This window comes from Myotis davidii, unplaced genomic scaffold, assembly GCF_000327345.1.
Source record: "Myotis davidii unplaced genomic scaffold, ASM32734v1 scaffold449, whole genome shotgun sequence".
In the NCBI taxonomy this organism is placed as follows: Eukaryota; Metazoa; Chordata; class Mammalia; order Chiroptera; family Vespertilionidae; genus Myotis; species Myotis davidii.
This window is the reverse complement of record NW_006383007.1, coordinates 276,822-289,803: the sequence shown is the minus strand read 5'-3', so window position 1 is coordinate 289,803 and position 12,982 is coordinate 276,822.

The window sequence follows — 12,982 nt, the reverse complement described above, 5'->3', positions numbered from 1 at the left end:
ATTGGCCTAGACTCGCATTTCTCAATTTCAGCACCAGGCTCTGGGACGTCACTGCCAGTTGAGCAGAAAGACACATGAGATTATGTTCAGTTGTTCTTCTGGCATAACCAGCACCAGGTCCAGTATGCAAAGGGAATGGCATTGGGATGGGTCTCTCACAGGTGCCCTGAGCCCGGAGGTCAAAGAAGTAGGAAGATAGAGCAGGAGGCAAGCAGCTCATTGGGCATCCTCTGTGTGCCAGACACCGACTGAGGTTGGTACTCCCATACGCATGGTCTGGTCTCACCTGTGAAACTCATCAACTCCCCTTCAACCAGAGCCCAGGCTGGGCTCAGTCTGCATGACAACCAAACAGAGGGGCAGAGCCCGGTGGAAGACGTTAGAGAGAAACTCAGCGTGGACACAGCCAGAGACGTAAGACAAAGCAAGTTCATGAGGGGCTCTGAGGCATGCGTGGGGCAACCAGGACCAGCAGACAAACCCGGAGGCCAGCATTGAGGCCAGAATTGGGAGGCCAACCTGGGCTGGGTGCTGAGCAGATGAGAGAGGGAAACCAGGGCTGCACATGGGCCCTGGGAGTGCATCCTGCAGTGAGAGTGTCCATGGCTCCCCTTCGTGCACTTTGGGGCACATGATACACGGAAGAGGCTCCTGTAGGCGCTCAGGGCTCGGTGGACAGCGACCGACCTTTCAGCCAAGATCATCCCTGTGTTCACAGCCAAGAAACAGAGGCGCCAAGAAATTCAGTGACAGTCTCAGGGCCACCAAACCTGTGAGCTGAAAGTTCAAGTCTGTAGTCGCCAGCCCGGCTCTCGGCTCTGCATCGCTGCCTCTCGGCAGGTGGCAGATTTTCCTCTCCTGCTTCCGAGTTGGAGAGAAATAGGTGGAGGGGCAGCATGGAGGCCCGGGGTCTGCAGAGAAGGACAGCTGATGGACAGAAGTGGGGAGAGGTCAGGGGGAGCAGAGGGACCCCAGGGAGACAGGCACCCAGTGAGGGTGTGTTCTTTTCTCCACGGGTCTAATGCCGGGTGACACTTACGGTCCAGAGCCCCCTGATTTGGGGTTTCTTGTGGCGACAGTCTGTGCCTCTTGTCTCGAGAATTGCCTCTTCTAGGCTTGCTAGCCGCAGGAATGTTACCTGAGGCGGCACAGACCGGTACCCGGCCTCCTCCTCGGGGAAAGGCCCTGGTGCATCCAGGCAGGGTGCCCAGAGGAAAGAGACAGCCCTGACGGGCATCTGAGGGCCTTGGTGTCTCTCCTGGAGCGGTTTCTCTGCTAAAGGAAACGGGAGGACCCGAATTGACACTTCTCCAAAGAGGACCTGCAGATGGCCAACAGACCTGTGCCAAGATGCCCCACGTCACTAATTACCAGGGAAAAGCCAATCTAAACCACAGTGAGATGCCACCTCATAGCTGGCAAAATGGCACCGTCAACAACTCAACGGATAACGAGTGCTGGCGAGGGTGTGGACAAAAGGGAACCCTCTTGCACTGCTGACGGGATTGCAAATGGGTGCAGCCACTGTGGAAAGCAGTATGGAGATGCCTCAAAAATTTAAAAATGGGGCTGCCATAAGACCCAGCAATTCCACTTCAGAGTATTTTATCAAAACAAAACAAAAACACCAATTCTAAAAGATATGCACCCTGTGTCCATGGCAGCCTTATTTAGAATAGCCCAAATATGGAAGCAGCCTGGGTGTCCATCAATAGATGAATGGGTAAAGAAGCTATGATGCACAGACACACACCAGAATATCACTGAATAAAAAATAACAAAATCTTGCCAATGGTGACAACATGGATGGACCTAACGGGTATTAGGTTAAGTGAAAGAAGCCAGAAAGAGAGAGACAAATCCCATATACTGCTGCTTATATGTGGAATCTAAAAGCAACACCAAGTGAATAGACCAGATGAAACAGAAACAGACCCATAGGTAAAGAGAACAAGCCGATGGTGGCTGGAGGGAAGGGGTGGGGGTGGGGGTTGGGTAAAATCTTGAAAAAGTATTACCCTTGACTACTTGAAAAACAACAAAACAAGACAAAGCACAGAGTGCATAGACTGGTGGCCTAGGCACAACAGGAACGATTTCCTTGTAGGTCGTAGCTCTGGAGGACGAGGTCTGAGAGCCGGGTGCCGGGTGGCTGAACCCTGGTGAGGGCCTCGTCAGGGTGCAGACGGCGGGCTCCTCGTTGCACCCTCACGTGGTGGACCACAGGGAGAAAGCAAGCTTGCTCGTGACTCTTACCAGGGCACCCATCCCACGCATGAGGGTTCTGCCCTCATGACCTCATTTAACTCTTCTCAGAGCCGTATCTCCTAATACATGAGGGCAGGGTTTCAACATCTACACTTGAGGGGTGGGAACACAAACTGTGCAAAAAAATTTTTTAAAAGAAAGGAAGGAAGAAAAAAAAATTTTTTTTTTTAAATAGGGACTCAGCCTGCTGTTTGGGGGACAGCGCACTAAAGGCATAGGGTTTTTTGGGGTTTTTTTGGTGTTTTTTTTTAATCAAAGGAGCTGTTTTTATTTAGTCTTTACGCACACATAGTAATGTGCATGTTTTTCACACAGTGAAAGCACGCAAGGAGGATTGTTGGGTTTTTTTAAAATAGAAAAACCTCAGACTTTTGCTTTCAACTTCTTAGCAACCCCAGCAGCCTTTGATTTCTGAGCAAATGATACCATGATTGCTGTGTCTTCAGCAATGAGCCAAATGTCTTGGGAAGTTGAAGAGAAGCTCAGATAGCTCGATGGCGTTCAGGGCAGTGGGACAGGGAACAGAAATGACAGGAGAGTGGACAGGAGACGGGGAAACCAGAGAGGCCAGTAGCACCCCCATCGCGGGCAGGCCACGGCCTCCCTCATTTCTTCCCTGGTTCTGCTGTGAATGCTTCTAAAAATCATCACATAGGCCCTAGCCGGTTTGGCTCAGTGGATAGAGCGCCGGCCTGTGGACTAAAGGGTCCGGGATTCAATTCCGGTCAAGGGCACATGCCCAGGATGTGGGCTCGATCCCAAGTAGGGCTTGTGCAGGAGGCAGCCGATCCATGATTCTCTCTCATCATTGATGTTTCCATCTCTTCCTCTCTGAACTCAATAAAAATGTATTTTTTAAAAATTATCAAGCAGTTCTTAGTTATAGAACTTTGCAGGTTGATGCTCTGTGGCAGGGAGAAAATGACTGCTGTCACGACAAGGCTCATCTCTTACAGGTCACAGGGGCTCCATTCATTAACTTGTTGCCCAAGGGCACAAGTGTCCTGACTGTGTGTCTCCTTAAGGCCAGACACTTCCTCTCTCTCTCCCTCAGAGACATCAAAGCTCCACCTTGGACTTCCTCCGTGCAAACCAGAGAGCGACGCTGAGACATGGGTGCAGGACCCCCTCCCCAGTTATGAGGTGACCTGGAGAAGGTGGAATGGCCAGGCGAGAAGTCCCGGTCTACAGAGGCAGCCTATGGAGGGTGAGTTCAGAAGCAGGGTTATGAAGCTGACCAGGCTGGCTGGCTGCTCACTGTCTCTTGATCACTGGCCTTTGAAACAGAATCCTAATCATAAGTTTATACATTATTATTTACCAGCGGTCCGAGAGACTAGAATTCTCTCGGCTTGAACGCCCCTACTGTTCCCAGGCTCGGCCCGCGTGCGTGCGTGCGTGCGGGGCGGTTTCAGCAGCTGGAGGAGGGCAGGATGGTGTTGTGTGTTGATCACAAAAGCTCTTTTCTTTCTTTCCTTGGTTATCTGCTGACGTATCTGCGTTTTCCTACCCAAAATATCTCCACCCTGTAGGTAAGAATTTGCGGGAGAGTTGGCTTTCAGAACCTGGTTAAAAGCGGGGAGAGAGAAAGGAGAGCAAGGCCCCAAAGCTAGGCAGCGACGTTCACCAGAAATCCTTTAAATTAATTTCAAACACTGAGTCATACAGACCCATCAACATTGCATAACAGCCATTAAAGTATTAGTGTGACTTTGGGGGACACTTTATTATGCAACTCAGTGGCAAATCTCCTCTGGGGCCCTTTTTTTTTTTTTAATTCCCCAGAAGAGTTGCAGTTTGCTAATTTATTTTCAAATGGGCCGAGCCTGGGTGGATCCCGGCCTCCTATTCAGCCTTTTGCCTCAGCGATAGGACGGTGCGCCATGTGAGATTTGGTATCTACATGAGAGCCGCGCATGGTATTTTAAAAACACTCTCAATTGTACGCAAAGGCAGGGCAACCGTACATTCATTTAGCAAGTGTTCACCTGCATGTGCAGGAGGCTGGGCTCTGCACCTGGGACGGAGCTCTGAGCTCCAGTCTCACTTTGTCCTTTCTGAGCCTCAGTTTCCTCATCTATAAAAGGAAGGCTCATTCTTGAGGCAGGACAGGCAAGAGCAGGGATCCTGGACCCAGACTGCCTAGCTTTGAATCCCTGCTTTGTCGCTTATTTGCTGTGTGGCGTTGGGCAAGTTACTTAACCACTCTGAGCCTGTGAACTGATGGTTATATTGGTACTTAGCTGACAGAGTTGTTGGGAGGATTAAAATGGGTCAATAGTTATAAAGTGCTTTGAACACTGGCTGGCCCAGATCGAGGATAGATAAATATGATCTGTAGTTATGATTGCTCTTGTGGAGGTTCTGGCAAGACTCATCAGGCCATTTCCCGGCTCTCTGGGCACACAGCTGGCCCTCATTTCCAGTCTCCCGTGTGGCCATGGTCACGTGGCTGAGTTCTGACCCATGGAATGTGGATGGAAGCGAAGTGACCATGTCCAGGTCTGAGCCATGAAAACCTTCCATCTGAGGTTCTCCATGTCTGCCCCCCTCTGCAGGTCCAGCGCAGATGAGCTTGGCATCCCCGAAGGCAGGTGCTGAGGATGGCACAGCCACGAGATGGAGGCAAATGAAAAATTACCTTCACGAAGCCAGTGAGATCTGGGAGCAGCTAGAGCTACTACAGCAAGGCCCTGGGCTAGTACAGAGTTGGAGAGGGACTAAGACATCTTTCCCGAGGGGCTGAGTCAGGCTGTGATTGTTCACTTGCTTGGCTCTGAGCTTCTGATATCTGGGTAACCAAGGACACCCAGTTCTCAGGCTGGAGACGAGAGCTTGTATGTCTAGCAGGTGCTGGCCGGGGGTCTGGCGAGTCCCGCAGACAGCTGCCCAAGTTGGCCACGCCCGCTGTCTGGACATTGGGGCCACATTTCTGCCCAGATGCCACAGGGAGCTGCTCAGGTTCCCCAAGCAGTCACCCATGTTCCCGGGATGGCATGTAGTCCTCAGGCCTTGGTCCTTGGCCGTCTCCCCGGCTGTGGCTGCCCCTGGAATGGGAATTGGCAGGGATGTGTGTGTAGGAGCCATCAAAATGGGCAACGTGAAACTTCCCCTCAGCAAAACTCAAAACATAATCTATGCCCTAACGCAGCCCAGGGCGGGGGGGAGGCTCACCTTGCGGCACTGGAGCGTGCACCTGGGTGGGAGACACGTGTCCCAGCAGTCTCGGTCGCATTTACCATTCCCCTAGTTCCAGGTTCACGCCCCCTTTGATGACAATCTCTCTCCTCCAACACCCTATCTGCCCTTTCTCCCAGCACTTGTCATTGTTCTCCTGATATGATGGTCATTTCTACCCATGGCTCCAGACCCTGCCAAAGATGCAGGGTGGCCGGGGCTTTTGAAAGGAATAAAGAAATGTGAAAACATTAGAAAGAAATAAAGAAATGTGAAAACAAAGTAGAACGCTTTCACAGAAAAACAAAAGCGCAGGCTGCTGTAGCCTTTGGCTGTGTGTACACCGATCATAAAGGCAAACCTAGCTTTTGTGCAATGTCGTGGCTCACAGCATGAAACAGTGGAAAATGAGCAAGGGTGGAGATGGGAGGCACCTTTGAGCCATGTCCTTTGCCAAATAGCCCTTTGTACTGTCCCCGTGGTCAGCTCAACCTGCCTTTATTCTGGAAGTGCAATAGCTGAATGAGTAGAGGGACAGTGGGATGCTAATTCTGCCTCTGTCTACTCCGCAGGGCTAGTATGGGAATGAAAAGACGCATAAGGATGAAAACACTGCTTATGACAGATGCCAGTGGGAGAAACATGGTGGGCCAAGCTACATTTGCCAAAGGGCCAGGTATGCTTGTCTCTTTCTTCCCTGAGGATTTATTGAGCACCTACCAAGTCCAGGTAGTTAGCATGGTAGCTGTGGTTCTTGTCCCCATAGGGCTTAGAATCTGGTGGAAACGATACATAAGCAAATGATAATTATAACACAGCATGATGAATTCTGATAGAAGAACAAGGCACCATAAAAACACAAAAGAGGGGGCTCTTCACTCAGACATCAATAGTCCTGGAAGGCTTCTCAGAGGAAATGATAGCTCCTCTAAAACTGGAAGCAAAAGGAAGATTTAGGTATCTTAGTCCGTTCTGGCTGCTGTAACAAAAATACCACAAATGGGGTGGCTTATAAAAAAAACAACAACAAATTTATTTCTCACAGTTCTGGAGGCTGGGGAGTCTAAGATCAAGGTGCTGGAAGATTTGGGGTGTGGTGAGACCCCTCTCTCACTGTGTCCTCACGTGAGAGAGCTCTCTGGGGCCTCTTTTAGCAGCAGGGCACTAATCCCATTCATGAGGCTCCACCCTCATGACCTAATCACCTTGCAAATGCCCCACCTCTTAACACCATCACCTGGGCAACAGGTTTCAACCAATGAATGGGGAAAGGGAGGGTCACGAACATGCAGTCCGTACCACCAGGCACAAGGGGGCTTTGGAGGTGGAAAGGGATGCTCCAGGAAAATGAAACAAGGCTTACCTCTGAAGAACAAGACAACTGAAGGGAAAGGAAGGTCATGATGAAAGATTGGGGGAGGAAGGTTGGAGCAGTGTTTCGCCAACCTGGCTGCAGCTTGGAGAAAATGCTAATGCCCAGTTCCCACCCGAGGTGGTTTAAAGACTCCCGGGGGAACATGCCAGGTGCAGGATCTTGTACACCAAGCTAAAGAGCTGCAAGTCCATCTTGAGAGCCACGGGGAGTCTCTGCAGGTTATGGAAGGAATGGACATAACTGCATTTTTGTTTCTTCGTGAAGATTACTCTAGCTGCTGGGTGGCCGAAGGAAAGGGCTGAAGAGGCTGGGGTTAGGGTCCTGGTTAAGAAGGTTGCTGCGGGGTCCAGGTGAGGAACAGAGCCCGAGGAGTCAATGGTGATGGCAGGAAGTGGGCCAATCTGAGGTCCAGGTGATGATGGACTAGAAGGGCGGGATGATGAGGTTAAGACCGTGGTTCCTGACTTGGACAATCCTCTGAAAAGGCTCCAGCTCCAGCTCTGGCTCCAGACTTGAGTCAATACCAGAGAGCAAGTAATTTCAGCCAGAGAATTGATTAGCTCCCTGGGAAGAGGGGTAGAGAGAGAGAAGAAAAGATGGTCCAGGACAGAGGCCCAGGAGGCCCAGGGGGGTCAGGGGGCCCAGGGAAGAGCTGGTCAGAGAAGGGAGAGGCATGCCATAAGCGTGCACCATCATGAAAGCTAGGGATGTGGCTTTTGTAAGAAGGGTGCATTCCAGAGCGTCAGATTCTGCGGAGTTGTACCCACAGGCCACTGGTGACCTTGACAGTGAAGATGAGTGGAAACTTGGGGTGGTGCTGAAGTGATGGTGAGAGCTGGCGCCACCTAACAGGGGCAGCTCTTCTTTATCTTTTTCACATTGTAGCCAGAATGTGTTTACTTATTCATTCCATAAGTACTTTCTTTATTAAGTGCTGGGCACTGTGTTCAGGGCTGTGGATAAGACAAGTCCTTGACGCAGAAGACAAGCGAGGAGACAGATACTCTCATTCATATCAGAAAGCCGCGTGATGGGAGTGCGATCACAGCGATGCACGCCAGGGGCTTTGAAAAATGCAGGCTCAACTGTGCGAGGGTGGAGGACAGGGGCAGGCAGGAAAGGTCCTGGACAGCAAGGAAGAGGATCAAGGCTCACACGGGCATGGCTGTCAGTGGGTGTCCACTGCCGAGTTCAGGTCTCAACTAGCAGGGGAGGAACAGCATTTTCAGACTCAGCCGTGGGCAAACTACAGCCCGTGGGCCGGATCCAGCCCGTTTGAAATGAATAAAAGTATTGAAAAAAAAGACCGTACCCTTTTATGTAATGATGTTTACTTTGAATTTATATTAGTTCACACCAACACTCCATCCATGCTTTTGTTCCGGCCCTCTCGTCCAGTTTAAGAACCCATTGAGGCCCTCGAGTCAAAAAGTTTGCCCACCCCTGTATCTAGCTGCTAGAATCTAGCAGGTGGATGGGACCACGTGACTGAATTTGGGCAACGAGCAGTAAGGAGTGATGAACACATCACTTCCAGGCCAGAACACTCATTTGCCAGTGCAAGATCTTCTGGAGGTCTCTCTTAAACTCTGGCAGGGTGAGCAGCAATGTCCAAGACTGTGGCTGCTTCTAGGTATCTGAATAACTACCTTCAAGATACATTTCTCTTAATAGACAAGGATAAGGGAGAAAATACTATTTTCCCTCCACCCACCCATCTTAGGTTCATTGTCTAGGGCCCTAGTTCCCAACCTTTTTTGGCCATGCCCCACCTACGCATCTCTAAAATCCTGATACCGCCCTGTGACATATAATTCTTATTATTCAAAAAGTGAACTCCATATTCATGTGGAGGAACCCTAAAAGGCCATTCGCTTGGTCTAAATAAGCTTCCAAAGAACATGGCATCCATGAAAGAGAAAAATAAAAGAACAAAAGGACAGTTGAAGTACTGAGGAAGAAATTGTTAAAAAAAAATAAAATGAAGTGATATGAAAACACAGCCAATAAAGTTTCAAAACACATAATAGAAAACTGAAATGCATAAATATGTCACAATATATATTTCTATACTGTAGATGAGGCCCCTAGAACCATAAGAAATGCAAGAAATTCACTGTTCATAACTCATTCTTGAATTGCCCCCCTTAAAAATCAAATTGCTGCCCTGACCGGTTTGGCTCAGTGGATAGAGCATCGGCCTGTGGACTCAAGGGTCCCAGGTTCGATTTCGGTCAAGGGCATGTACCTTGGTTGCGGCACATCCTCAGTAGGGAATGTGCAGGAGGCAGCTGATCAATGTTTGTCTCGCATCGATGTTTCTAACTCTCTATCCCTCTCCTCTCCTCTCTGTAAAAAATCAATAAAATATATTTAAAAAAATCAAATTGCCCCCTCCTGTGTGACAAGTGCCCCATGTTGGGAACCACTGGTCTAGGGCCCAGTAAATTAGACCAGCAACAGACAGGCTAACAAGAGAAAATCAGAAGTTTATTAACACGTGCATTGTGCATACACATAGGAGCACCCACTGATGAGTAGCTCAAAGGGGTGATTAGAACTTGGGCTGATATAGCATCTTAAAGTCAACACATTTTTAGAGAACTGACAACAAAGGAAAAAGACTTTGGACTTTTAGGGGTAGCCAATTGTGGAAGGCAAATATATGGGGAAACTATTGGTAGATGAGGGCTAGTTTCAGCAAGGTTAGTTAGATTCCTCTGGTGCTGTCTCTGGGCCGATACGGATCCAGAGTTGTCACCAGTGATTAACTTATGTCCTCCCTGGTGGAGGCATCTCTACAAATTCATGTCCTGCTTTTAGGCAAATAGAGGAAGAGCAGAGAGCTTTTCTTGAAACTGTTTCTTCTCATTTGCCTTCAGCTCAAAATAATCCTTATACCAAAGTGGCATATTTGGAGGTGGCATATTCAGCTACCCCGGAGCAAACTTTTGCTGTTTTGCTGTCACTATAGCATAACCTAGCCCAGTGTGGTCCCTGGACCACTAGCGTCAGCGCCAACTGGGAACTTGTTAGAAATACAGATTCTCAGGCCCCACCCCGGACTTACTGAAGCTAAAATCCTGGGGGCTCAGCCTTCTGAGTTTAAAGAACACCCCCCACCCCAGGGAATTTTGATTCTCACTCAAGTTTGAGAACTGCTGCCCTGGCTGGTGCAGACTGATCTGGTCGTCTGGAAGGCTGAGAAGGAGGAATTAGAATTCATAGAGAAGGTCATCCCAGTAAACTTGGAAACACGGAGTAAGAAGACTAATTAAATGGTGAGGCGTTCATATCAGAGAAAATCGTTTTTATGTTGTTATTATTTGCTTTTTCTTTTTTAGAGAAAGAGAAAAGGAGAGGAATAGAGACATCAATAATGAGAGAGAATCATTGATTGGCTGCCTCCTGCATGCCCCACACTAGGGATCGAACCCATCACCTGGGCATGTGCCCTGATCAGAATCAAACCATGACTTCCTGATTCATAGGTCGACACTCAACCACTGAGCGATGCCGGTCGGGCAAGAAAATATATATTTTTTAAAATATATATTTTTATTGATTTCAGAGAGGAAAGGAGAGGGAGAGAGAGATAGAAACATCAATGACAAGAGAGAATCATTGATCGGCTGCCTCCTGCACATCCCCCACTGGGGATCGAGCCTGCACCCGGCATGTGCCCCTGACTGGAATCAGACCTGGGACCTTGTAGTCCGTAAGCCGATGCTCTATCCACTGAGCCAAACCAGCTAGGGCAAGAAAATATTTTTTAACAAAAAATTGTTATACCCATCCCCGAGATGGCGAAAACGGGCTGTGTGAACAGTCTCCTCCTCTGTTGCAGCAGAAGAAAATGCCGCTGCAGAAGGAATACTCCAAACCCAGCGTCACAGAAGCCAGACCCCGGGCCTCAGAGGAGCCCAGGACCTGCTTGCCATGTGTCCCGATGGCCTTGCCGACTTAGAAAACCCTCCTGACCGCTTTGAATCCGAAAAGCACAGACAGCCCAATTCTCCCCTCTGCTGGGCGAGCCATTAGAGCTTCGGCAGAGGCTGGGTGGTCATGGGCAACTGTTTAAATGAAGCAAAAAGTCCAATTTCAAAGCAATTGCTTCTTAAACTGTCAAAGAAAAGGTATCCATCTGTGCATGTGAAATTATTCCAAGGGCTCTAACTATTAGCTGAAAGCAGGTGAGAGATGTCAACGAAAAGAAATGTCCCAGAAAGAGCTAGCGAATGTTTAAAGACAGGCGCCCGAGGACGCCTTTGGCCTGTTTCGGATGAAAACACGTCTATTTTCACCAGCCCGACGTGAGCTCCACGGAAGAGGTTTTCAGAAAAATTTAAATCCCAGTAACCAGATGCCACTCTGTTCACTGGAGTTGCTTTCATCAGTCTGACTCTGACCCTCACGCTGTCTTACGGGTAAGCTAACTGCATATGACCACTTTAACTTTTTCCTTTGCCTTACATTTGATGCCAAGAGGCCTTGGCTGGCTTTCTGAGTGACATATTTCACACTGTTCTATTGGCCTTCTATTTGCTGTTGATAAGTGCATCCTTGCACAGCCTAGTCCATGAGAAGGATATTCGGCAAAAGTATGAGAAGTGTCTTGTCCGTCCCTGGCGGGCATGCTTGGTTCAGGGCACCCACGTGGAGGGTGCGCCTCGGTGGTAAGGCATCGCTTCAGACAACACAGAGCCCCGGGCTGTTCTCTGCGAGGCCAACTCCAGCCGTTTCCATTGCATTTCCTCTAGGGGTTTGCGCTGCAATTAGACGTGTTCATGCCTTCAGTATCTTTGTAGGCACGGAAACTGGGCTGCTGAAAATAAATAATTAGTGAGCCTCCTGCCTCCCCTGGCCCTTCAGGTACCTCTTACCCGTGCCACTCTGCCAGGCTTACCCAGGCAAAGGGATACTGCTTACTTAGCCCATGAGGAACCATGCAGACGGTGATGGGCTAGAGACGCCGGGACAGACGCAGAAGGGCCATGCTTCTGGCACGTGAATGTGGGGCTTGTTAAACAGGCACATTCTGACTCAGCTGGCTGGAACCTCAGAGCCTGAATTTCTTGCAAGCTCCCCGGCAAGGCCCGTGCTGCCGCGGCCCACATTGTGAGCAGCGAAGGGAGAAGCACATTCTGCAAAACCATGACTCCTAGAACAGACGCTACTCAACAGGCATTGATCGAAGGGCCTGGCTCCATTTTCATTTAGGATTCCTTAAAAGCAGGGACTGGATCTTACACTTTTTTTTTTTTTGGTTGTTTTGTTTTGTTCTCTAGCTGGCACTTGGCACAGGTCCCGCACACGGTGGGTGTGTATTTATTTAATTAAACAGCTGGCCTGGTTCCAAACGGGATTTCAAGCGGACTTAACCCCCAGCAGGCTCTAGCCAGGCGCCCGATGCACTGGCCAGCACTGGCCAGCGGAGGAAGTCAGTCCCCGGGGGTGGTCTCCAAGCCCCTGGGCTGAGGCTCTTCCACCAAACGTCCCCATCACCTACTAGGACCTGGGTTACACCTCGGCTGCTGCTCTTCTGAAATTCTCCCTCCTGCCCCATTTTTACATCGGTTTACACTAGAGAGCCAGTCAGAGGAGGAAAACAAAACAAAACAAAACCCAGAAAGCCCTGCGGAGCGGCAGGCTCAGCACATCAAAAGCTCCGCTCTATGCAGAACTCTCAGGTTGCCGTCTGCCTGGTCTGCAGGTCGGCCCTGCGCCCCCACCGCCGGATCCCCCCCTCCTCCAGCCCCCCAGGAGTCGTCCCAGTGGGCATAGGAGCTCGTGGGCTTGCTGCAAGCCTGGTTGTTAGCTCTGCTTGAGTAATTAATCTTCTCGAGCATCTCTTGCACCCCCGGGAGGGGGGTGTCGAGTCACCCCGGAGGTCGCGGGAGCTCGGACAAGAACGACTGCTCTATGGAAACCCTTGTTCCAAGAGTCCCTGCGGAGCCATAACCTGTTCCTCTGGGCAGCAGCCTCCCAGGGCTCTAGAGGCAGGGCTCGGTGCGGCTCCATGGGGAGGGGGTGGGGGGGGAGGAAAAGGGAGGAGGAGGGCGATGATATTGGTCAGTAGTTGAGCCTCCCCAGGGAAGGGAGGAGCGCGCGGGCGAGTGCGCCCTGGAGGAGGAGTACACGTGCTGCTAGGGGGGTGAGAGG